Consider the following 20,775-nt stretch of genomic DNA (forward strand, 5'->3'; position numbering starts at 1 on the left):
GGATTAGGAAAAAGATAAAAAGCAGCTTACGGCCATACCTCTCTGGTTCCGCCCGATCTCGTCTGATCTCGGAAGCTAAGCAGAGCAGGGCCTGGTTAGTACCTGGATGGAAGACCGCCTGGGAATCCCAGGTGCCGTAAGCTTTTTCACTTCTCTCTCCGAAAGCCGCCCAGCGCCGCAGATTGTACACCTACACAATTGTAAAAAGCATTTCACATTGTAGAAGAGATGCAATAGGAAGAAGATGAAAGGTGGCTTACGTCCGTACCATCGTCAGGCCATTTGAGGTGGCGGGGACTGCAATGGCCATCCACCGATTGGCTGGGACTCCTGGGCGGGTCTTCTCTAGTCCATCCAATTTTCGGCATAGGATGTCACAGCCTTCTTTGCATACCCTTATTTAACCCACACAAAGATGCCAACGGCAGGCGTGACATAATTTTTTGACGCATTATAAAGGATTAGGAAAAAGATAAAGAGCAGCTTACGGCCATACCTCTCTGGTTCCGCCCGATCTCGTCTGATCTCAGAAGCTAAGCAGAGCAGGGCCTGGTTAGTACCTGGATGGAAGACCGCCTGGGAATCCCAGGTGCCGTAAGCTTTTTCACTTCTCTCTCCGAAAGCCGCCCAGCGCCGCAGATTGTACACCTACACAATTGTAAAAAGCATTTCACATTGTAGAAGAGATGCAATAGGAAGAAGATGAAAGGTGGCTTACGTCCATACCATCGTCAGGCCATTTGAGGTGGCGGGGACTGCAATGGCCATCCACCGATTGGCTGGGACTCCTGGGCGGGTCTTCTCTAGTCCATCCAATTTTCGGCATAGGATGTCACAGCCTTCTTTGCATACCCTTATTTAACCCACACAAAGATGCCAACGGCAGGCGTGACATAATTTTTTGACGCATTATAAAGGATTAGGGGAATCCCAGGTGCCGTAAGCTTTTTCACTTCTCTCTGGAAGCCGCCGAGCGCCGCAGATTGTACACCTACAAATTACAAAAAGTATATCACATTGTCGAAGAGATGCATGTTTAGTGTTGTTTTAACGTTGGATATATAAGGAACTTAGACAATATCATCAAAATTGATTCCGTTTCATGGTTGCTAAATTAGTGTTGATCAACATTTAACAATTGGCATACTTTTGTTTGTAATTTAGCCGTTGAAATACAGGTGCTAACCCAACATGTTAGAATTGCCAGTGAAGAAAAGTAAAGTTACCTTCAGGTTTTAGGAACCTCTCTTGCCAATCCTAAGAACTGCTTCAATTTTAGAAAAAGAAACTCTTCTGATTATCTTTGACACGTTTTAAAGGATTAGGAAAAAGGTAAAAAGCAGCTTACGGCCATACCTCTCTGGTTCCGCCCGATCTCGTCTGATCTCGGAAGCTAAGCAGAGCAGGGCCTGGTTAGTACCTGGATGGAAGACCGCCTGGGAATCCCAGGTGCCGTAAGCTTTTTCACTTCTCTCTCCGAAAGCCGCCCAGCGCCGCAGATTGTACACCTACACAATTGTAAAAAGCATTTCACATTGTAGAAGAGATGCAATAGGAAGAAGATGAAAGGTGGCTTACGTCCATACCATCGTCAGGCCATTTGAGGTGGCGGGGACTGCAATGGCCATCCACCGATTGGCTGGGACTCCTGGGCGGGTCTTCTCTAGTCCATCCAATTTTCGGCATAGGATGTCACAGCCTTCTTTGCATACCCTTATTTAACCCACACAAAGATGCCAACGGCAGGCGTGACATAATTTTTTGACGCATTATAAAGGATTAGGAAAAAGATAAAAAGCAGCTTACGGCCATACCTCTCTGGTTCCGCCCGATCTCGTCTGATCTCGGAAGCTAAGCAGAGCAGGGCCTGGTTAGTACCTGGATGGAAGACCGCCTGGGAATCCCAGGTGCCGTAAGCTTTTTCACTTCTCTCTGGAAGCCGCCGAGCGCCGCAGATTGTACACCTACAAATTACAAAAAGTATATCACATTGTCGAAGAGATGCATGTTTAGTGTTGTTTTAACGTTGGATATATAAGGAACTTAGACAATATCATCAAAAATGATTCCGTTTCATGGTTGCTAAATTAGTGTTGATCAACATTTAACAATTGGCATACTTTTGTTTGTAATTTAGCCGTTCAAATACAGGTGCTAACCCAACATGTTAGAATTGCCAGTGAAGAAAAGTAAAGTTACCTTCAGGTTTTAGGAACCTCTCTTGCCAATCCTAAGAACTGCTTCAATTTTAGAAAAACAAACTCTTCTGATTATCTTTGACACGTTTTAAAGGATTAGGAAAAAGATAAAAAGCAGCTTACGGCCATACCTCTCTGGTTCCGCCCGATCTCGTCTGATCTCGGAAGCTAAGCAGAGCAGGGCCTGGTTAGTACCTGGATGGAAGACCGCCTGGGAATCCCAGGTGCCGTAAGCTTTTTCACTTCTCTCTCCGAAAGCCGCCCAGCGCCGCAGATTGTACACCTACACAATTGTAAAAAGCATTTCACATTGTAGAAGAGATGCAATAGGAAGAAGATGAAAGGTGGCTTACGTCCGTACCATCGTCAGGCCATTTGAGGTGGCGGGGACTGCAATGGCCATCCACCGATTGGCTGGGACTCCTGGGCGGGTCTTCTCTAGTCCATCCAATTTTCGGCATAGGATGTCACAGCCTTCTTTGCATACCCTTATTTAACCCACACAAAGATGCCAACGGCAGGCGTGACATAATTTTTTGACGCATTATAAAGGATTAGGAAAAAGATAAAGAGCAGCTTACGGCAATACCTCTCTGGTTCCGCCCGATCTCGTCTGATCTCGGAAGCTAAGCAGAGCAGGGCCTGGTTAGTACCTGGATGGAAGACCGCCTGGGAATCCCAGGTGCCGTAAGCTTTTTCACTTCTCTCTGGAAGCCGCCGAGCGCCGCAGATTGTACACCTACAAATTACAAAAAGTATATCACATTGTCGAAGAGATGCATGTTTAGTGTTGTTTTAACGTTGGATATATAAGGAACTTAGACAATCTAATCAAAAATGATTCCGTTTCATGGTTGCTAAATTAGTGTTGATCAACATTTAACAATTGGCATACTTTTGTTTGTAATTTAGCCGTTGAAATACAGGTGCTAACCCAACATGTTAGAATTGCCAGTGAAGAAAAGTAAAGTTACCTTCAGGTTTTAGGAACCTCTCTTGCCAATCCTAAGAACTGCTTCAATTTTAGAAAAAGAAACTCTTCTGATTATCTTTGACACGTTTTAAAGGATTAGGAAAAAGATAAAAAGCAGCTTACGGCCATACCTCTCTGGTTCCGCCCGATCTCGTCTGATCTCGGAAGCTAAGCAGAGCAGGGCCTGGTTAGTACCTGGATGGAAGACCGCCTGGGAATCCCAGGTGCCGTAAGCTTTTTCACTTCTCTCTCCGAAAGCCGCCCAGCGCCGCAGATTGTACACCTACACAATTGTAAAAAGCATTTCACATTGTAGAAGAGATGCAATAGGAAGAAGATGAAAGGTGGCTTACGTCCATACCATCGTCAGGCCATTTGAGGTGGCGGGGACTGCAATGGCCATCCACCGATTGGCTTGGACTCCTGGGCGGGTCTTCTCTAGTCCATCCAATTTTCGGCATAGGATGTCACAGCCTTCTTTGCATACCCTTATTTAACCCACACAAAGATGCCAACGGCAGGCGTGACATAATTTTTTGACGCATTATAAAGGATTAGGAAAAAGATAAAGAGCAGCTTACGGCCATACCTCTCTGGTTCCGCCCGATCTCGTCTGATCTCGGAAGCTAAGCAGAGCAGGGCCTGGTTAGTACCTGGATGGAAGACCGCCTGGGAATCCCAGGTGCCGTAAGCTTTTTCACTTCTCTCCGGAAGCCGCCGAGCGCCGCAGATTGTACACCTACAAATTACAAAAAGTATATCACATTGTCGAAGAGATGCATGTTTAGTGTTGTTTTAACGTTGGATATATAAGGAACTTAGACAATATCATCAAAAATGATTCCGTTTCATGGTTGCTAAATTAGTGTTGATCAACATTTAACAATTGGCATACTTTTGTTTGTAATTTAGCCGTTCAAATACAGGTGCTAACCCAACATGTTAGAATTGCCAGTGAAGAAAAGTAAAGTTACCTTCAGGTTTTAGGAACCTCTCTTGCCAATCCTAAGAACTGCTTCAATTTTAGAAAAACAAACTCTTCTGATTATCTTTGACACGTTTTAAAGGATTAGGAAAAAGATAAAAAGCAGCTTACTGCCATACCTCTCTGGTTCCGCCCGATCTCGTCTGATCTCGGAAGCTAAGCAGAGCAGGGCCTGGTTAGTACCTGGATGGAAGACCGCCTGGGAATCCCAGGTGCCGTAAGCTTTTTCACTTCTCTCTCCGAAAGCCGCCCAGCGCCGCAGATTGTACACCTACACAATTGTAAAAAGCATTTCACATTGTAGAAGAGATGCAATAGGAAGAAGATGAAAGGTGGCTTACGTCCATACCATCGTCAGGCCATTTGAGGTGGCGGGGACTGCAATGGCCATCCACCGATTGGCTGGGACTCCTGGGCGGGTCTTCTCTAGTCCATCCAATTTTCGGCATAGGATGTCACAGCCTTCTTTGCATACCCTTATTTAACCCACACAAAGATGCCAACGGCAGGCGTGACATAATTTTTTGACGCATTATAAAGGATTAGGAAAAAGATAAAGAGCAGCTTACGGCCTTACCTCTCTGGTTCCGCCCGATCTCGTCTGATCTCGGAAGCTAAGCAGAGCAGGGCCTGGTTAGTACCTGGATGGAAGACCGCCTGGGAATCCCAGGTGCCGTAAGCTTTTTCACTTCTCTCTCCGAAAGCCGCCCAGCGCCGCAGATTGTACACCTACACAATTGTAAAAAGCATTTCACATTGTAGAAGAGATGCAATAGGAAGAAGATGAAAGGTGGCTTACGTCCATACCATCGTCAGGCCATTTGAGGTGGCGGGGACTGCAATGGCCATCCACCGATTGGCTGGGACTCCTGGGCGGGTCTTCTCTAGTCCATCCAATTTTCGGCATAGGATGTCACAGCCTTCTTTGCATACCCTTATTTAACCCACACAAAGATGCCAACGGCAGGCGTGACATAATTTTTTGACGCATTATAAAGGATTAGGGGAATCCCAGGTGCCGTAAGCTTTTTCACTTCTCTCTGGAAGCCGCCGAGCGCCGCAGATTGTACACCTACAAATTACAAAAAGTATATCACATTGTCGAAGAGATGCATGTTTAGTGTTGTTTTAACGTTGGATATATAAGGAACTTAGACAATATCATCAAAATTGATTCCGTTTCATGGTTGCTAAATTAGTGTTGATCAACATTTAACAATTGGCATACTTTTGTTTGTAATTTAGCCGTTGAAATACAGGTGCTAACCCAACATGTTAGAATTGCCAGTGAAGAAAAGTAAAGTTACCTTCAGGTTTTAGGAACCTCTCTTGCCAATCCTAAGAACTGCTTCAATTTTAGAAAAAGAAACTCTTCTGATTATCTTTGACACGTTTTAAAGGATTAGGAAAAAGGTAAAAAGCAGCTTACGGCCATACCTCTCTGGTTCCGCCCGATCTCGTCTGATCTCGGAAGCTAAGCAGAGCAGGGCCTGGTTAGTACCTGGATGGAAGACCGCCTGGGAATCCCAGGTGCCGTAAGCTTTTTCACTTCTCTCTCCGAAAGCCGCCCAGCGCCGCAGATTGTACACCTACACAATTGTAAAAAGCATTTCACATTGTAGAAGAGATGCAATAGGAAGAAGATGAAAGGTGGCTTACGTCCATACCATCGTCAGGCCATTTGAGGTGGCGGGGACTGCAATGGCCATCCACCGATTGGCTGGGACTCCTGGGCGGGTCTTCTCTAGTCCATCCAATTTTCGGCATAGGATGTCACAGCCTTCTTTGCATACCCTTATTTAACCCACACAAAGATGCCAACGGCAGGCGTGACATAATTTTTTGACGCATTATAAAGGATTAGGAAAAAGATAAAAAGCAGCTTACGGCCATACCTCTCTGGTTCCGCCCGATCTCGTCTGATCTCGGAAGCTAAGCAGAGCAGGGCCTGGTTAGTACCTGGATGGAAGACCGCCTGGGAATCCCAGGTGCCGTAAGCTTTTTCACTTCTCTCTGGAAGCCGCCGAGCGCCGCAGATTGTACACCTACAAATTACAAAAAGTATATCACATTGTCGAAGAGATGCATGTTTAGTGTTGTTTTAACGTTGGATATATAAGGAACTTAGACAATATCATCAAAAATGATTCCGTTTCATGGTTGCTAAATTAGTGTTGATCAACATTTAACAATTGGCATACTTTTGTTTGTAATTTAGCCGTTCAAATACAGGTGCTAACCCAACATGTTAGAATTGCCAGTGAAGAAAAGTAAAGTTACCTTCAGGTTTTAGGAACCTCTCTTGCCAATCCTAAGAACTGCTTCAATTTTAGAAAAACAAACTCTTCTGATTATCTTTGACACGTTTTAAAGGATTAGGAAAAAGATAAAAAGCAGCTTACGGCCATACCTCTCTGGTTCCGCCCGATCTCGTCTGATCTCGGAAGCTAAGCAGAGCAGGGCCTGGTTAGTACCTGGATGGAAGACCGCCTGGGAATCCCAGGTGCCGTAAGCTTTTTCACTTCTCTCTCCGAAAGCCGCCCAGCGCCGCAGATTGTACACCTACACAATTGTAAAAAGCATTTCACATTGTAGAAGAGATGCAATAGGAAGAAGATGAAAGGTGGCTTACGTCCGTACCATCGTCAGGCCATTTGAGGTGGCGGGGACTGCAATGGCCATCCACCGATTGGCTGGGACTCCTGGGCGGGTCTTCTCTAGTCCATCCAATTTTCGGCATAGGATGTCACAGCCTTCTTTGCATACCCTTATTTAACCCACACAAAGATGCCAACGGCAGGCGTGACATAATTTTTTGACGCATTATAAAGGATTAGGAAAAAGATAAAGAGCAGCTTACGGCCATACCTCTCTGGTTCCGCCCGATCTCGTCTGATCTCGGAAGCTAAGCAGAGCAGGGCCTGGTTAGTACCTGGATGGAAGACCGCCTGGGAATCCCAGGTGCCGTAAGCTTTTTCACTTCTCTCTCCGAAAGCCGCCCAGCGCCGCAGATTGTACACCTACACAATTGTAAAAAGCATTTCACATTGTAGAAGAGATGCAATAGGAAGAAGATGAAAGGTGGCTTACGTCCATACCATCGTCAGGCCATTTGAGGTGGCGGGGACTGCAATGGCCATCCACCGATTGGCTGGGACTCCTGGGCGGGTCTTCTCTAGTCCATCCAATTTTCGGCATAGGATGTCACAGCCTTCTTTGCATACCCTTATTTAACCCACACAAAGATGCCAACGGCAGGCGTGACATAATTTTTTGACGCATTATAAAGGATTAGGGGAATCCCAGGTGCCGTAAGCTTTTTCACTTCTCTCTGGAAGCCGCCGAGCGCCGCAGATTGTACACCTACAAATTACAAAAAGTATATCACATTGTCGAAGAGATGCATGTTTAGTGTTGTTTTAACGTTGGATATATAAGGAACTTAGACAATATCATCAAAATTGATTCCGTTTCATGGTTGCTAAATTAGTGTTGATCAACATTTAACAATTGGCATACTTTTGTTTGTAATTTAGCCGTTGAAATACAGGTGCTAACCCAACATGTTAGAATTGCCAGTGAAGAAAAGTAAAGTTACCTTCAGGTTTTAGGAACCTCTCTTGCCAATCCTAAGAACTGCTTCAATTTTAGAAAAAGAAACTCTTCTGATTATCTTTGACACGTTTTAAAGGATTAGGAAAAAGGTAAAAAGCAGCTTACGGCCATACCTCTCTGGTTCCGCCCGATCTCGTCTGATCTCGGAAGCTAAGCAGAGCAGGGCCTGGTTAGTACCTGGATGGAAGACCGCCTGGGAATCCCAGGTGCCGTAAGCTTTTTCACTTCTCTCTCCGAAAGCCGCCCAGCGCCGCAGATTGTACACCTACACAATTGTAAAAAGCATTTCACATTGTAGAAGAGATGCAATAGGAAGAAGATGAAAGGTGGCTTACGTCCATACCATCGTCAGGCCATTTGAGGTGGCGGGGACTGCAATGGCCATCCACCGATTGGCTGGGACTCCTGGGCGGGTCTTCTCTAGTCCATCCAATTTTCGGCATAGGATGTCACAGCCTTCTTTGCATACCCTTATTTAACCCACACAAAGATGCCAACGGCAGGCGTGACATAATTTTTTGACGCATTATAAAGGATTAGGAAAAAGATAAAAAGCAGCTTACGGCCATACCTCTCTGGTTCCGCCCGATCTCGTCTGATCTCGGAAGCTAAGCAGAGCAGGGCCTGGTTAGTACCTGGATGGAAGACCGCCTGGGAATCCCAGGTGCCGTAAGCTTTTTCACTTCTCTCTGGAAGCCGCCGAGCGCCGCAGATTGTAAACCTACAAATTACAAAAAGTATATCACATTGTCGAAGAGATGCATGTTTAGTGTTGTTTTAACGTTGGATATATAAGGAACTTAGACAATATCATCAAAAATGATTCCGTTTCATGGTTGCTAAATTAGTGTTGATCAACATTTAACAATTGGCATACTTTTGTTTGTAATTTAGCCGTTCAAATACAGGTGCTAACCCAACATGTTAGAATTGCCAGTGAAGAAAAGTAAAGTTACCTTCAGGTTTTAGGAACCTCTCTTGCCAATCCTAAGAACTGCTTCAATTTTAGAAAAACAAACTCTTCTGATTATCTTTGACACGTTTTAAAGGATTAGGAAAAAGATAAAAAGCAGCTTACGGCCATACCTCTCTGGTTCCGCCCGATCTCGTCTGATCTCGGAAGCTAAGCAGAGCAGGGCCTGGTTAGTACCTGGATGGAAGACCGCCTGGGAATCCCAGGTGCCGTAAGCTTTTTCACTTCTCTCTCCGAAAGCCGCCCAGCGCCGCAGATTGTACACCTACACAATTGTAAAAAGCATTTCACATTGTAGAAGAGATGCAATAGGAAGAAGATGAAAGGTGGCTTACGTCCGTACCATCGTCAGGCCATTTGAGGTGGCGGGGACTGCAATGGCCATCCACCGATTGGCTGGGACTCCTGGGCGGGTCTTCTCTAGTCCATCCAATTTTCGGCATAGGATGTCACAGCCTTCTTTGCATACCCTTATTTAACCCACACAAAGATGCCAACGGCAGGCGTGACATAATTTTTTGACGCATTATAAAGGATTAGGAAAAAGATAAAGAGCAGCTTACGGCAATACCTCTCTGGTTCCGCCCGATCTCGTCTGATCTCGGAAGCTAAGCAGAGCAGGGCCTGGTTAGTACCTGGATGGAAGACCGCCTGGGAATCCCAGGTGCCGTAAGCTTTTTCACTTCTCTCTGGAAGCCGCCGAGCGCCGCAGATTGTACACCTACAAATTACAAAAAGTATATCACATTGTCGAAGAGATGCATGTTTAGTGTTGTTTTAACGTTGGATATATAAGGAACTTAGACAATCTAATCAAAAATGATTCCGTTTCATGGTTGCTAAATTAGTGTTGATCAACATTTAACAATTGGCATACTTTTGTTTGTAATTTAGCCGTTGAAATACAGGTGCTAACCCAACATGTTAGAATTGCAAGTGAAGAAAAGTTAAGTTACCTTCAGGTTTTAGGAACTTCTCTTGCCAATCCTAAGAACTGCTTCAATTTTAGAAAAAGGAGCTCTTCTGATTATCTTTGACACGTTTTAAAGGATTAGGAAAAAGATAAAAAGCAGCTTACGGCCATACCTCTCTGGTTCCGCCCGATCTCGTCTGATCTCGGAAGCTAAGCAGAGCAGGGCCTGGTTAGTACCTGGATGGAAGACCGCCTGGGAATCCCAGGTGCCGTAAGCTTTTTCACTTCTCTCTGGAAGCCGCCGAGCGCCGCAGATTGTACACCTACAAATTACAAAAAGTATATCACATTGTCGAAGAGATGCATGTTTAGTGTTGTTTTAACGTTGGATATATAAGGAACTTAGACAATATCATCAAAATTGATTCCGTTTCATGGTTGCTAAATTAGTGTTGATCAACATTTAACAATTGGCATACTTTTGTTTGTAATTTAGCCGTTGAAATACAGGTGCTAACCCAACATGTTAGAATTGCCAGTGAAGAAAAGTAAAGTTACCTTCAGGTTTTAGGAACCTCTCTTGCCAATCCTAAGAACTGCTTCAATTTTAGAAAAAGAAACTCTTCTGATTATCTTTGACACGTTTTAAAGGATTAGGAAAAAGATAAAAAGCAGCTTACGGCCATACCTCTCTGGTTCCGCCCGATCTCGTCTGATCTCGGAAGCTAAGCAGAGCAGGGCCTGGTTAGTACCTGGATGGAAGACCGCCTGGGAATCCCAGGTGCCGTAAGCTTTTTCACTTCTCTCTCCGAAAGCCGCCCAGCGCCGCAGATTGTACACCTACACAATTGTAAAAAGCATTTCACATTGTAGAAGAGATGCAATAGGAAGAAGATGAAAGGTGGCTTACGTCCATACCATCGTCAGGCCATTTGAGGTGGCGGGGACTGCAATGGCCATCCACCGATTGGCTTGGACTCCTGGGCGGGTCTTCTCTAGTCCATCCAATTTTCGGCATAGGATGTCACAGCCTTCTTTGCATACCCTTATTTAACCCACACAAAGATGCCAACGGCAGGCGTGACATAATTTTTTGACGCATTATAAAGGATTAGGAAAAAGATAAAGAGCAGCTTACGGCCATACCTCTCTGGTTCCGCCCGATCTCGTCTGATCTCGGAAGCTAAGCAGAGCAGGGCCTGGTTAGTACCTGGATGGAAGACCGCCTGGGAATCCCAGGTGCCGTAAGCTTTTTCACTTCTCTCCGGAAGCCGCCGAGCGCCGCAGATTGTACACCTACAAATTACAAAAAGTATATCACATTGTCGAAGAGATGCATGTTTAGTGTTGTTTTAACGTTGGATATATAAGGAACTTAGACAATATCATCAAAAATGATTCCGTTTCATGGTTGCTAAATTAGTGTTGATCAACATTTAACAATTGGCATACTTTTGTTTGTAATTTAGCCGTTCAAATACAGGTGCTAACCCAACATGTTAGAATTGCCAGTGAAGAAAAGTAAAGTTACCTTCAGGTTTTAGGAACCTCTCTTGCCAATCCTAAGAACTGCTTCAATTTTAGAAAAACAAACTCTTCTGATTATCTTTGACACGTTTTAAAGGATTAGGAAAAAGATAAAAAGCAGCTTACTGCCATACCTCTCTGGTTCCGCCCGATCTCGTCTGATCTCGGAAGCTAAGCAGAGCAGGGCCTGGTTAGTACCTGGATGGAAGACCGCCTGGGAATCCCAGGTGCCGTAAGCTTTTTCACTTCTCTCTCCGAAAGCCGCCCAGCGCCGCAGATTGTACACCTACACAATTGTAAAAAGCATTTCACATTGTAGAAGAGATGCAATAGGAAGAAGATGAAAGGTGGCTTACGTCCATACCATCGTCAGGCCATTTGAGGTGGCGGGGACTGCAATGGCCATCCACCGATTGGCTGGGACTCCTGGGCGGGTCTTCTCTAGTCCATCCAATTTTCGGCATAGGATGTCACAGCCTTCTTTGCATACCCTTATTTAACCCACACAAAGATGCCAACGGCAGGCGTGACATAATTTTTTGACGCATTATAAAGGATTAGGAAAAAGATAAAGAGCAGCTTACGGCCTTACCTCTCTGGTTCCGCCCGATCTCGTCTGATCTCGGAAGCTAAGCAGAGCAGGGCCTGGTTAGTACCTGGATGGAAGACCGCCTGGGAATCCCAGGTGCCGTAAGCTTTTTCACTTCTCTCTCCGAAAGCCGCCCAGCGCCGCAGATTGTACACCTACACAATTGTAAAAAGCATTTCACATTGTAGAAGAGATGCAATAGGAAGAAGATGAAAGGTGGCTTACGTCCATACCATCGTCAGGCCATTTGAGGTGGCGGGGACTGCAATGGCCATCCACCGATTGGCTGGGACTCCTGGGCGGGTCTTCTCTAGTCCATCCAATTTTCGGCATAGGATGTCACAGCCTTCTTTGCATACCCTTATTTAACCCACACAAAGATGCCAACGGCAGGCGTGACATAATTTTTTGACGCATTATAAAGGATTAGGGGAATCCCAGGTGCCGTAAGCTTTTTCACTTCTCTCTGGAAGCCGCCGAGCGCCGCAGATTGTACACCTACAAATTACAAAAAGTATATCACATTGTCGAAGAGATGCATGTTTAGTGTTGTTTTAACGTTGGATATATAAGGAACTTAGACAATATCATCAAAATTGATTCCGTTTCATGGTTGCTAAATTAGTGTTGATCAACATTTAACAATTGGCATACTTTTGTTTGTAATTTAGCCGTTGAAATACAGGTGCTAACCCAACATGTTAGAATTGCCAGTGAAGAAAAGTAAAGTTACCTTCAGGTTTTAGGAACCTCTCTTGCCAATCCTAAGAACTGCTTCAATTTTAGAAAAAGAAACTCTTCTGATTATCTTTGACACGTTTTAAAGGATTAGGAAAAAGGTAAAAAGCAGCTTACGGCCATACCTCTCTGGTTCCGCCCGATCTCGTCTGATCTCGGAAGCTAAGCAGAGCAGGGCCTGGTTAGTACCTGGATGGAAGACCGCCTGGGAATCCCAGGTGCCGTAAGCTTTTTCACTTCTCTCTCCGAAAGCCGCCCAGCGCCGCAGATTGTACACCTACACAATTGTAAAAAGCATTTCACATTGTAGAAGAGATGCAATAGGAAGAAGATGAAAGGTGGCTTACGTCCATACCATCGTCAGGCCATTTGAGGTGGCGGGGACTGCAATGGCCATCCACCGATTGGCTGGGACTCCTGGGCGGGTCTTCTCTAGTCCATCCAATTTTCGGCATAGGATGTCACAACCTTCTTTGCATACCCTTATTTAACCCACACAAAGATGCCAACGGCAGGCGTGACATAATTTTTTGACGCATTATAAAGGATTAGGAAAAAGATAAAAAGCAGCTTACGGCCATACCTCTCTGGTTCCGCCCGATCTCGTCTGATCTCGGAAGCTAAGCAGAGCAGGGCCTGGTTAGTACCTGGATGGAAGACCGCCTGGGAATCCCAGGTGCCGTAAGCTTTTTCACTTCTCTCTGGAAGCCGCCGAGCGCCGCAGATTGTACACCTACAAATTACAAAAAGTATATCACATTGTCGAAGAGATGCATGTTTAGTGTTGTTTTAACGTTGGATATATAAGGAACTTAGACAATATCATCAAAAATGATTCCGTTTCATGGTTGCTAAATTAGTGTTGATCAACATTTAACAATTGGCATACTTTTGTTTGTAATTTAGCCGTTCAAATACAGGTGCTAACCCAACATGTTAGAATTGCCAGTGAAGAAAAGTAAAGTTACCTTCAGGTTTTAGGAACCTCTCTTGCCAATCCTAAGAACTGCTTCAATTTTAGAAAAACAAACTCTTCTGATTATCTTTGACACGTTTTAAAGGATTAGGAAAAAGATAAAAAGCAGCTTACGGCCATACCTCTCTGGTTCCGCCCGATCTCGTCTGATCTCGGAAGCTAAGCAGAGCAGGGCCTGGTTAGTACCTGGATGGAAGACCGCCTGGGAATCCCAGGTGCCGTAAGCTTTTTCACTTCTCTCTCCGAAAGCCGCCCAGCGCCGCAGATTGTACACCTACACAATTGTAAAAAGCATTTCACATTGTAGAAGAGATGCAATAGGAAGAAGATGAAAGGTGGCTTACGTCCATACCATCGTCAGGCCATTTGAGGTGGCGGGGACTGCAATGGCCATCCACCGATTGGCTGGGACTCCTGGGCGGGTCTTCTCTAGTCCATCCAATTTTCGGCATAGGATGTCACAGCCTTCTTTGCATACCCTTATTTAACCCACACAAAGATGCCAACGGCAGGCGTGACATAATTTTTTGACGCATTATAAAGGATTAGGAAAAAGATAAAAAGCAGCTTACGGCCATACCTCTCTGGTTCCGCCCGATCTCGTCTGATCTCGGAAGCTAAGCAGAGCAGGGCCTGGTTAGTACCTGGATGGAAGACCGCCTGGGAATCCCAGGTGCCGTAAGCTTTTTCACTTCTCTCTGGAAGCCGCCGAGCGCCGCAGATTGTACACCTACAAATTACAAAAAGTATATCACATTGTCGAAGAGATGCATGTTTAGTGTTGTTTTAACGTTGGATATATAAGGAACTTAGACAATATCATCAAAATTGATTCCGTTTCATGGTTGCTAAATTAGTGTTGATCAACATTTAACAATTGGCATACTTTTGTTTGTAATTTAGCCGTTGAAATACAGGTGCTAACCCAACATGTTAGAATTGCCAGTGAAGAAAAGTAAAGTTACCTTCAGGTTTTAGGAACCTCTCTTGCCAATCCTAAGAACTGCTTCAATTTTAGAAAAAGAAACTCTTCTGATTATCTTTGACACGTTTTAAAGGATTAGGAAAAAGGTAAAAAGCAGCTTACGGCCATACCTCTCTGGTTCCGCCCGATCTCGTCTGATCTCGGAAGCTAAGCAGAGCAGGGCCTGGTTAGTACCTGGATGGAAGACCGCCTGGGAATCCCAGGTGCCGTAAGCTTTTTCACTTCTCTCTCCGAAAGCCGCCCAGCGCCGCAGATTGTACACCTACACAATTGTAAAAAGCATTTCACATTGTAGAAGAGATGCAATAGGAAGAAGATGAAAGGTGGCTTACGTCCATACCATCGTCAGGCCATTTGAGGTGGCGGGGACTGCAATGGCCATCCACCGATTGGCTGGGACTCCTGGGCGGGTCTTCTCTAGTCCATCCAATTTTCGGCATAGGATGTCACAGCCTTCTTTGCATACCCTAATTTAACCCACACAAAGATGCCAACGGCAGGCGTGACATAATTTTTTGACGCATTATAAAGGATTAGGAAAAAGATAAAGAGCAGCTTACGGCCTTACCTCTCTGGTTCCGCCCGATCTCGTCTGATCTCGGAAGCTAAGCAGAGCAGGGCCTGGTTAGTACCTGGATGGAAGACCGCCTGGGAATCCCAGGTGCCGTAAGCTTTTTCACTTCTCTCTCCGAAAGCCGCCCAGCGCCGCAGATTGTACACCTACAAATTACAAAAAGTATATCACATTGTCGAAGAGATGCATGTTTAGTGTTGTTTTAACGTTGGATATATAAGGAACTTAGACAATATCATCAAAATTGATTCCGTTTCATGGTTGCTAAATTAGTGTTGATCAACATTTAACAATTGGCATACTTTTGTTTGTAATTTAGCCGTTGAAATACAGGTGCTAACCCAACATGTTAGAATTGCCAGTGAAGAAAAGTAAAGTTACCTTCAGGTTTTAGGAACCTCTCTTGCCAATCCTAAGAACTGCTTCAATTTTAGAAAAACAAACTCTTCTGATTATCTTTGACACGTTTTAAAGGATTAGGAAAAAGATAAAAAGCAGCTTACGGCCATACCTCTCTGGTTCCGCCCGATCTCGTCTGATCTCGGAAGCTAAGCAGAGCAGGGCCTGGTTAGTACCTGGATGGAAGACCGCCTGGGAATCCCAGGTGCCGTAAGCTTTTTCACTTCTCTCTGGAAGCCGCCGAGCGCCGCAGATTGTACACCTACAAATTACAAAAAGTATATCACATTGTCGAAGAGATGCATGTTTAGTGTTGTTTTAACGTTGGATATATAAGGAACTTAGACAATATCATCAAAATTGATTCCGTTTCATGGTTGCTAAATTAGTGTTGATCAACATTTAACAATTGGCATACTTTTGTTTGTAATTTAGCCGTTGAAATACAGGTGCTAACCCAACATGTTAGAATTGCCAGTGAAGAAAAGTAAAGTTACCTTCAGGTTTTAGGAACCTCTCTTGCCAATCCTAAGAACTGCTTCAATTTTAGAAAAAGAAACTCTTCTGATTATCTTTGACACGTTTTAAAGGATTAGGAAAAAGGTAAAAAGCAGCTTACGGCCATACCTCTCTGGTTCCGCCCGATCTCGTCTGATCTCGGAAGCTAAGCAGAGCAGGGCCTGGTTAGTACCTGGATGGAAGACCGCCTGGGAATCCCAGGTGCCGTAAGCTTTTTCACTTCTCTCTCAGAAAGCCGCCCAGCGCCGCAGATTGTACACCTACACAATTGTAAAAAGCATTTCACATTGTAGAAGAGATGCAATAGGAAGAAGATGAAAGGTGGCTTACGTCCATACCATCGTCAGGCCATTTGAGGTGGCGGGGACTGCAATGGCCATCCACCGATTGGCTGGGACTCCTGGGCGGGTCTTCTCTAGTCCATCCAATTTTCGGCATAGGATGTCACAGCCTTCTTTGCATACCCTTATTTAACCCACACAAAGATGCCAACGGCAGGCGTGACATAATTTTTTGACGCATTATAAAGGATTAGGAAAAAGATAAAAAGCAGCTTACGGCCATACCTCTCTGGTTCCGCCCGATCTCGTCTGATCTCGGAAGCTAAGCAGAGCAGGGCCTGGTTAGTACCTGGATGGAAGACCGCCTGGGAATCCCAGGTGCCGTAAGCTTTTTCACTTCTCTCTGGAAGCCGCCGAGCGCCGCAGATTGTACACCTACAAATTACAAAAAGTATATCACATTGTCGAAGAGATGCATGTTTAGTGTTGTTTTAACGTTGGATATATAAGGAACTTAGACAATATCATCAAAAATGATTCCGTTTCATGGTTGCTAAATTAGTGTTGATCAACATTTAACAATTGGCATACTTTTGTTTGTAATTTAGCCGTTCAAATACAGGTGCTAACCCAACATGTTAGAATTGCCAGTGAAGAAAAGTAAAGTTACCTTCAGGTTTTAGGAACCTCTCTTGCCAATCCTAAGAACTGCTTCAATTTTAGAAAAACAAACTCTTCTGATTATCTTTGACACGTTTTAAAGGATTAGGAAAAAGATAAAAAGCAGCTTACGGCCATACCTCTCTGGTTCCGCCCGATCTCGTCTGATCTCGGAAGCTAAGCAGAGCAGGGCCTGGTTAGTACCTGGATGGAAGACCGCCTGGGAATCCCAGGTGCCGTAAGCTTTTTCACTTCTCTCTCCGAAAGCCGCCCAGCGCCGCAGATTGTACACCTACACAATTGTAAAAAGCATTTCACATTGTAGAAGAGATGCAATAGGAAGAAGATGAAAGGTGGCTTACGTCCGTACCATCGTCAGGCCATTTGAGGTGGCGGGGACTGCAATGGCCATCCACCGATTGGCTGGGACTCCTGGGCGGGTCTTCTCTAGTCCATCCAATTTTCGGCATAGGATGTCACAGCCTTCTTTGCATACCCTTATTTAACCCACACAAAGATGCCAACGGCAGGCGTGACATAATTTTTTGACGCATTATAAAGGATTAGGAAAAAGATAAAGAGCAGCTTACGGCCATACCTCTCTGGTTCCGCCCGATCTCGTCTGATCTCGGAAGCTAAGCAGAGCAGGGCCTGGTTAGTACCTGGATGGAAGACCGCCTGGGAATCCCAGGTGCCGTAAGCTTTTTCACTTCTCTCTGGAAGCCGCCGAGCGCCGCAGATTGTACACCTACAAATTACAAAAAGTATATCACATTGTCGAAGAGATGCATGTTTAGTGTTGTTTTAACGTTGGATATATAAGGAACTTAGACAATATCATCTAAATTGATTCCGTTTCATGGTTGCTAAATTAGTGTTGATCAACATTTAACAATTGGCATACTTTTGTTTGTAATTTAGCCGTTGAAATACAGGTGCTAACCCAACATGTTAGAATTGCCAGTGAAGAAAAGTAAAGTTACCTTCAGGTTTTAGGAACCTCTCTTGCCAATCCTAAGAACTGCTTCAATTTTAGAAAAAGGAGCTCTTCTGATTATCTTTGACACGTTTTAAAGGATTAGGAAAAAGATAAAAAGCAGCTTACGGCCATACCTCTCTGGTTCCGCCCGATCTCGTCTGATCTCGGAAGCTAAGCAGAGCAGGGCCTGGTTAGTACCTGGATGGAAGACCGCCTGGGAATCCCAGGTGCCGTAAGCTTTTTCACTTCTCTCTGGAAGCCGCCGAGCGCCGCAGATTGTACACCTACAAATTACAAAAAGTATATCACATTGTCGAAGAGATGCATGTTTAGTGTTGTTTTAACGTTGGATATATAAGGAACTTAGACAATATCATCAAAATTGATTCCGTTTCATGGTTGCTAAATTAGTGTTGATCAACATTTAACAATTGGCATACTTTTGTTTGTAATTTAGCCGTTGAAATACAGGTGCTAACCCAACATGTTAGAATTGCCAGTGAAGAAAAGTAAAGTTACCTTCAGGTTTTAGGAACCTCTCTTGCCAATCCTAAGAACTGCTTCAATTTTAGAAAAAGAAACTCTTCTGATTATCTTTGACACGTTTTAAAGGATTAGGAAAAAGGTAAAAAGCAGCTTACGGCCATACCTCTCTGGTTCCGCCCGATCTCGTCTGATCTCGGAAGCTAAGCAGAGCAGGGCCTGGTTAGTACCTGGATGGAAGACCGCCTGGGAATCCCAGGTGCCGTAAGCTTTTTCACTTCTCTCTCCGAAAGCCGCCCAGCGCCGCAGATTGTACACCTACACAATTGTAAAAAGCATTTCACATTGTAGAAGAGATGCAATAGGAAGAAGATGAAAGGTGGCTTACGTCCATACCATCGTCAGGCCATTTGAGGTGGCGGGGACTGCAATGGCCATCCACCGATTGGCTGGGACTCCTGGGCGGGTCTTCTCTAGTCCATCCAATTTTCGGCATAGGATGTCACAGCCTTCTTTGCATACCCTAATTTAACCCACACAAAGATGCCAACGGCAGGCGTGACATAATTTTTTGACGCATTATAAAGGATTAGGAAAAAGATAAAGAGCAGCTTACGGCCTTACCTCTCTGGTTCCGCCCGATCTCGTCTGATCTCGGAAGCTAAGCAGAGCAGGGCCTGGTTAGTACCTGGATGGAAGACCGCCTGGGAATCCCAGGTGCCGTAAGCTTTTTCACATCTCTCTCCGAAAGCCGCCCAGCGCCGCAGATTGTACACCTACAAATTACAAAAAGTATATCACATTGTCGAAGAGATGCATGTTTAGTGTTGTTTTAACGTTGGATATATAAGGAACTTAGACAATATCATCTAAATTGATTCCGTTTCATGGTTGCTAAATTAGTGTTGATCAACATTTAACAATTGGCATACTTTTGTTTGTAATTTAGCCGTTGAAATACAGGTGCTAACCCAACATGTTAGAATTGCCAGTGAAGAAAAGTAAAGTTACCTTCAGGTTTTAGGAACCTCTCTTGCCAATCCTAAGAACTGCTTCAATTTTAGAAAAAGGAGCTCTTCTGATTATCTTTGACACGTTTTAAAGGATTAGGAAAAAGATAAAAAGCAGCTTACGGCCATACCTCTCTGGTTCCGCCCGATCTCGTCTGATCTCGGAAGCTAAGCAGAGCAGGGCCTGGTTAGTACCTGGATGGAAGACCGCCTGGGAATCCCAGGTGCCGTAAGCTTTTTCACTTCTCTCTGGAAGCCGCCGAGCGCCGCAGATTGTACACCTACAAATTACAAAAAGTATATCACATTGTCGAAGAGATGCATGTTTAGTGTTGTTTTAACGTTGGATATATAAGGAACTTAGACAATATCATCAAAATTGATTCCGTTTCATGGTTGCTAAATTAGTGTTGATCAACATTTAACAATTGGCATACTTTTGTTTGTAATTTAGCCGTTGAAATACAGGTGCTAACCCAACATGTTAGAATTGCCAGTGAAGAAAAGTAAAGTTACCTTCAGGTTTTAGGAACCTCTCTTGCCAATCCTAAGAACTGCTTCAATTTTAGAAAAAGAAACTCTTCTGATTATCTTTGACACGTTTTAAAGGATTAGGAAAAAGGTAAAAAGCAGCTTACGGCCATACCTCTCTGGTTCCGCCCGATCTCGTCTGATCTCGGAAGCTAAGCAGAGCAGGGCCTGGTTAGTACCTGGATGGAAGACCGCCTGGGAATCCCAGGTGCCGTAAGCTTTTTCACTTCTCTCTCCGAAAGCCGCCCAGCGCCGCAGATTGTACACCTACACAATTGTAAAAAGCATTTCACATTGTAGAAGAGATGCAATAGGAAGAAGATGAAAGGTGGCTTACGTCCATACCATCGTCAGGCCATTTGAGTTGGCGGGGACTGCAATGGCCATCCACCGATTGGCTGGGACTCCTGGGCGGGTCTTCTCTAGTCCATCCAATTTTCGGCATAGGATGTCACAGCCTTCTTTGCATACCCTAATTTAACCCACACAAAGATGCCAACGGCAGGCGTGACATAATTTTTTGACGCATTATAAAGGATTAGGAAAAAGATAAAGAGCAGCTTACGGCCTTACCTCTCTGGTTCCGCCCGATCTCGTCTGATCTCGGAAGCTAAGCAGAGCAGGGCCTGGTTAGTACCTGGATGGAAGACCGCCTGGGAATCCCAGGTGCCGTAAGCTTTTTCACTTCTCTCTCCGAAAGCCGCCCAGCGCCGCAGATTGTACACCTACAAATTACAAAAAGTATATCACATTGTCGAAGAGATGCATGTTTAGTGTTGTTTTAACGTTGGATATATAAGGAACTTAGACAATATCATCAAAATTGATTCCGTTTCATGGTTGCTAAATTAGTGTTGATCAACATTT

General features: G+C 44.6%; 40 non-coding genes across 40 annotated transcripts; all 40 read left to right on the forward strand.

Annotated features, from left to right (window-relative positions):
• The first annotated feature begins 24 nt into the window (after window positions 1-24).
• On the forward strand, window positions 25-143 carry LOC134119231 (5S ribosomal RNA). Its single transcript, XR_009950785.1, has one exon. It is a non-coding gene; the product is annotated as a 5S ribosomal RNA (ribosomal RNA).
• Window positions 144-482: 339 nt separating this feature from the next.
• Window positions 483-601, forward strand: LOC134118967 (5S ribosomal RNA). The gene has a single exon (XR_009950528.1). It is a non-coding gene; the product is annotated as a 5S ribosomal RNA (ribosomal RNA).
• Window positions 602-1,342: 741 nt separating this feature from the next.
• Window positions 1,343-1,461, forward strand: LOC134119238 (5S ribosomal RNA). The gene has a single exon (XR_009950792.1). It is a non-coding gene; the product is annotated as a 5S ribosomal RNA (ribosomal RNA).
• Window positions 1,462-1,800: 339 nt separating this feature from the next.
• On the forward strand, window positions 1,801-1,919 carry LOC134119248 (5S ribosomal RNA). Its single transcript, XR_009950802.1, has one exon. It is a non-coding gene; the product is annotated as a 5S ribosomal RNA (ribosomal RNA).
• A 396-nt stretch (window positions 1,920-2,315) lies between these two features.
• LOC134119256 (5S ribosomal RNA) lies at window positions 2,316-2,434 on the forward strand. Its single transcript, XR_009950810.1, has one exon. It is a non-coding gene; the product is annotated as a 5S ribosomal RNA (ribosomal RNA).
• Window positions 2,435-2,773: 339 nt separating this feature from the next.
• LOC134118705 (5S ribosomal RNA) lies at window positions 2,774-2,892 on the forward strand. Its single transcript, XR_009950266.1, has one exon. It is a non-coding gene; the product is annotated as a 5S ribosomal RNA (ribosomal RNA).
• Window positions 2,893-3,288: 396 nt separating this feature from the next.
• LOC134119267 (5S ribosomal RNA) lies at window positions 3,289-3,407 on the forward strand. Its single transcript, XR_009950821.1, has one exon. It is a non-coding gene; the product is annotated as a 5S ribosomal RNA (ribosomal RNA).
• A 339-nt stretch (window positions 3,408-3,746) lies between these two features.
• Window positions 3,747-3,865, forward strand: LOC134119278 (5S ribosomal RNA). The gene has a single exon (XR_009950832.1). It is a non-coding gene; the product is annotated as a 5S ribosomal RNA (ribosomal RNA).
• A 396-nt stretch (window positions 3,866-4,261) lies between these two features.
• On the forward strand, window positions 4,262-4,380 carry LOC134119097 (5S ribosomal RNA). The gene has a single exon (XR_009950659.1). It is a non-coding gene; the product is annotated as a 5S ribosomal RNA (ribosomal RNA).
• Window positions 4,381-4,719: 339 nt separating this feature from the next.
• LOC134118758 (5S ribosomal RNA) lies at window positions 4,720-4,838 on the forward strand. The gene has a single exon (XR_009950319.1). It is a non-coding gene; the product is annotated as a 5S ribosomal RNA (ribosomal RNA).
• A 741-nt stretch (window positions 4,839-5,579) lies between these two features.
• On the forward strand, window positions 5,580-5,698 carry LOC134119289 (5S ribosomal RNA). Its single transcript, XR_009950843.1, has one exon. It is a non-coding gene; the product is annotated as a 5S ribosomal RNA (ribosomal RNA).
• Window positions 5,699-6,037: 339 nt separating this feature from the next.
• LOC134119300 (5S ribosomal RNA) lies at window positions 6,038-6,156 on the forward strand. Its single transcript, XR_009950854.1, has one exon. It is a non-coding gene; the product is annotated as a 5S ribosomal RNA (ribosomal RNA).
• A 396-nt stretch (window positions 6,157-6,552) lies between these two features.
• LOC134119311 (5S ribosomal RNA) lies at window positions 6,553-6,671 on the forward strand. Its single transcript, XR_009950865.1, has one exon. It is a non-coding gene; the product is annotated as a 5S ribosomal RNA (ribosomal RNA).
• Window positions 6,672-7,010: 339 nt separating this feature from the next.
• Window positions 7,011-7,129, forward strand: LOC134119323 (5S ribosomal RNA). The gene has a single exon (XR_009950877.1). It is a non-coding gene; the product is annotated as a 5S ribosomal RNA (ribosomal RNA).
• Window positions 7,130-7,870: 741 nt separating this feature from the next.
• On the forward strand, window positions 7,871-7,989 carry LOC134119334 (5S ribosomal RNA). Its single transcript, XR_009950888.1, has one exon. It is a non-coding gene; the product is annotated as a 5S ribosomal RNA (ribosomal RNA).
• A 339-nt stretch (window positions 7,990-8,328) lies between these two features.
• LOC134119345 (5S ribosomal RNA) lies at window positions 8,329-8,447 on the forward strand. The gene has a single exon (XR_009950899.1). It is a non-coding gene; the product is annotated as a 5S ribosomal RNA (ribosomal RNA).
• A 396-nt stretch (window positions 8,448-8,843) lies between these two features.
• On the forward strand, window positions 8,844-8,962 carry LOC134119356 (5S ribosomal RNA). The gene has a single exon (XR_009950910.1). It is a non-coding gene; the product is annotated as a 5S ribosomal RNA (ribosomal RNA).
• A 339-nt stretch (window positions 8,963-9,301) lies between these two features.
• Window positions 9,302-9,420, forward strand: LOC134118706 (5S ribosomal RNA). Its single transcript, XR_009950267.1, has one exon. It is a non-coding gene; the product is annotated as a 5S ribosomal RNA (ribosomal RNA).
• A 396-nt stretch (window positions 9,421-9,816) lies between these two features.
• LOC134119367 (5S ribosomal RNA) lies at window positions 9,817-9,935 on the forward strand. The gene has a single exon (XR_009950920.1). It is a non-coding gene; the product is annotated as a 5S ribosomal RNA (ribosomal RNA).
• A 396-nt stretch (window positions 9,936-10,331) lies between these two features.
• Window positions 10,332-10,450, forward strand: LOC134119375 (5S ribosomal RNA). The gene has a single exon (XR_009950928.1). It is a non-coding gene; the product is annotated as a 5S ribosomal RNA (ribosomal RNA).
• Window positions 10,451-10,789: 339 nt separating this feature from the next.
• On the forward strand, window positions 10,790-10,908 carry LOC134119382 (5S ribosomal RNA). The gene has a single exon (XR_009950935.1). It is a non-coding gene; the product is annotated as a 5S ribosomal RNA (ribosomal RNA).
• Window positions 10,909-11,304: 396 nt separating this feature from the next.
• On the forward strand, window positions 11,305-11,423 carry LOC134119098 (5S ribosomal RNA). Its single transcript, XR_009950660.1, has one exon. It is a non-coding gene; the product is annotated as a 5S ribosomal RNA (ribosomal RNA).
• A 339-nt stretch (window positions 11,424-11,762) lies between these two features.
• Window positions 11,763-11,881, forward strand: LOC134118759 (5S ribosomal RNA). The gene has a single exon (XR_009950320.1). It is a non-coding gene; the product is annotated as a 5S ribosomal RNA (ribosomal RNA).
• Window positions 11,882-12,622: 741 nt separating this feature from the next.
• On the forward strand, window positions 12,623-12,741 carry LOC134119388 (5S ribosomal RNA). The gene has a single exon (XR_009950941.1). It is a non-coding gene; the product is annotated as a 5S ribosomal RNA (ribosomal RNA).
• A 339-nt stretch (window positions 12,742-13,080) lies between these two features.
• On the forward strand, window positions 13,081-13,199 carry LOC134119389 (5S ribosomal RNA). The gene has a single exon (XR_009950942.1). It is a non-coding gene; the product is annotated as a 5S ribosomal RNA (ribosomal RNA).
• A 396-nt stretch (window positions 13,200-13,595) lies between these two features.
• LOC134119390 (5S ribosomal RNA) lies at window positions 13,596-13,714 on the forward strand. The gene has a single exon (XR_009950943.1). It is a non-coding gene; the product is annotated as a 5S ribosomal RNA (ribosomal RNA).
• A 339-nt stretch (window positions 13,715-14,053) lies between these two features.
• LOC134119392 (5S ribosomal RNA) lies at window positions 14,054-14,172 on the forward strand. Its single transcript, XR_009950945.1, has one exon. It is a non-coding gene; the product is annotated as a 5S ribosomal RNA (ribosomal RNA).
• A 396-nt stretch (window positions 14,173-14,568) lies between these two features.
• LOC134119393 (5S ribosomal RNA) lies at window positions 14,569-14,687 on the forward strand. Its single transcript, XR_009950946.1, has one exon. It is a non-coding gene; the product is annotated as a 5S ribosomal RNA (ribosomal RNA).
• Window positions 14,688-15,026: 339 nt separating this feature from the next.
• LOC134118760 (5S ribosomal RNA) lies at window positions 15,027-15,145 on the forward strand. Its single transcript, XR_009950321.1, has one exon. It is a non-coding gene; the product is annotated as a 5S ribosomal RNA (ribosomal RNA).
• A 398-nt stretch (window positions 15,146-15,543) lies between these two features.
• LOC134119394 (5S ribosomal RNA) lies at window positions 15,544-15,662 on the forward strand. Its single transcript, XR_009950947.1, has one exon. It is a non-coding gene; the product is annotated as a 5S ribosomal RNA (ribosomal RNA).
• A 396-nt stretch (window positions 15,663-16,058) lies between these two features.
• On the forward strand, window positions 16,059-16,177 carry LOC134119395 (5S ribosomal RNA). The gene has a single exon (XR_009950948.1). It is a non-coding gene; the product is annotated as a 5S ribosomal RNA (ribosomal RNA).
• A 339-nt stretch (window positions 16,178-16,516) lies between these two features.
• LOC134119396 (5S ribosomal RNA) lies at window positions 16,517-16,635 on the forward strand. The gene has a single exon (XR_009950949.1). It is a non-coding gene; the product is annotated as a 5S ribosomal RNA (ribosomal RNA).
• A 396-nt stretch (window positions 16,636-17,031) lies between these two features.
• Window positions 17,032-17,150, forward strand: LOC134119397 (5S ribosomal RNA). Its single transcript, XR_009950950.1, has one exon. It is a non-coding gene; the product is annotated as a 5S ribosomal RNA (ribosomal RNA).
• Window positions 17,151-17,489: 339 nt separating this feature from the next.
• Window positions 17,490-17,608, forward strand: LOC134119398 (5S ribosomal RNA). The gene has a single exon (XR_009950951.1). It is a non-coding gene; the product is annotated as a 5S ribosomal RNA (ribosomal RNA).
• A 396-nt stretch (window positions 17,609-18,004) lies between these two features.
• LOC134119399 (5S ribosomal RNA) lies at window positions 18,005-18,123 on the forward strand. The gene has a single exon (XR_009950952.1). It is a non-coding gene; the product is annotated as a 5S ribosomal RNA (ribosomal RNA).
• A 396-nt stretch (window positions 18,124-18,519) lies between these two features.
• Window positions 18,520-18,638, forward strand: LOC134119400 (5S ribosomal RNA). Its single transcript, XR_009950953.1, has one exon. It is a non-coding gene; the product is annotated as a 5S ribosomal RNA (ribosomal RNA).
• A 339-nt stretch (window positions 18,639-18,977) lies between these two features.
• On the forward strand, window positions 18,978-19,096 carry LOC134118761 (5S ribosomal RNA). Its single transcript, XR_009950322.1, has one exon. It is a non-coding gene; the product is annotated as a 5S ribosomal RNA (ribosomal RNA).
• Window positions 19,097-19,494: 398 nt separating this feature from the next.
• Window positions 19,495-19,613, forward strand: LOC134119401 (5S ribosomal RNA). The gene has a single exon (XR_009950954.1). It is a non-coding gene; the product is annotated as a 5S ribosomal RNA (ribosomal RNA).
• Window positions 19,614-20,009: 396 nt separating this feature from the next.
• On the forward strand, window positions 20,010-20,128 carry LOC134119403 (5S ribosomal RNA). Its single transcript, XR_009950956.1, has one exon. It is a non-coding gene; the product is annotated as a 5S ribosomal RNA (ribosomal RNA).
• A 339-nt stretch (window positions 20,129-20,467) lies between these two features.
• LOC134118762 (5S ribosomal RNA) lies at window positions 20,468-20,586 on the forward strand. The gene has a single exon (XR_009950323.1). It is a non-coding gene; the product is annotated as a 5S ribosomal RNA (ribosomal RNA).
• The last annotated feature ends 189 nt before the right edge of the window (window positions 20,587-20,775 follow it).

Source organism: Pungitius pungitius, unplaced genomic scaffold (assembly GCF_949316345.1).
Source record: "Pungitius pungitius unplaced genomic scaffold, fPunPun2.1 scaffold_24, whole genome shotgun sequence".
In the NCBI taxonomy this organism is placed as follows: Eukaryota; Metazoa; Chordata; class Actinopteri; order Perciformes; family Gasterosteidae; genus Pungitius; species Pungitius pungitius.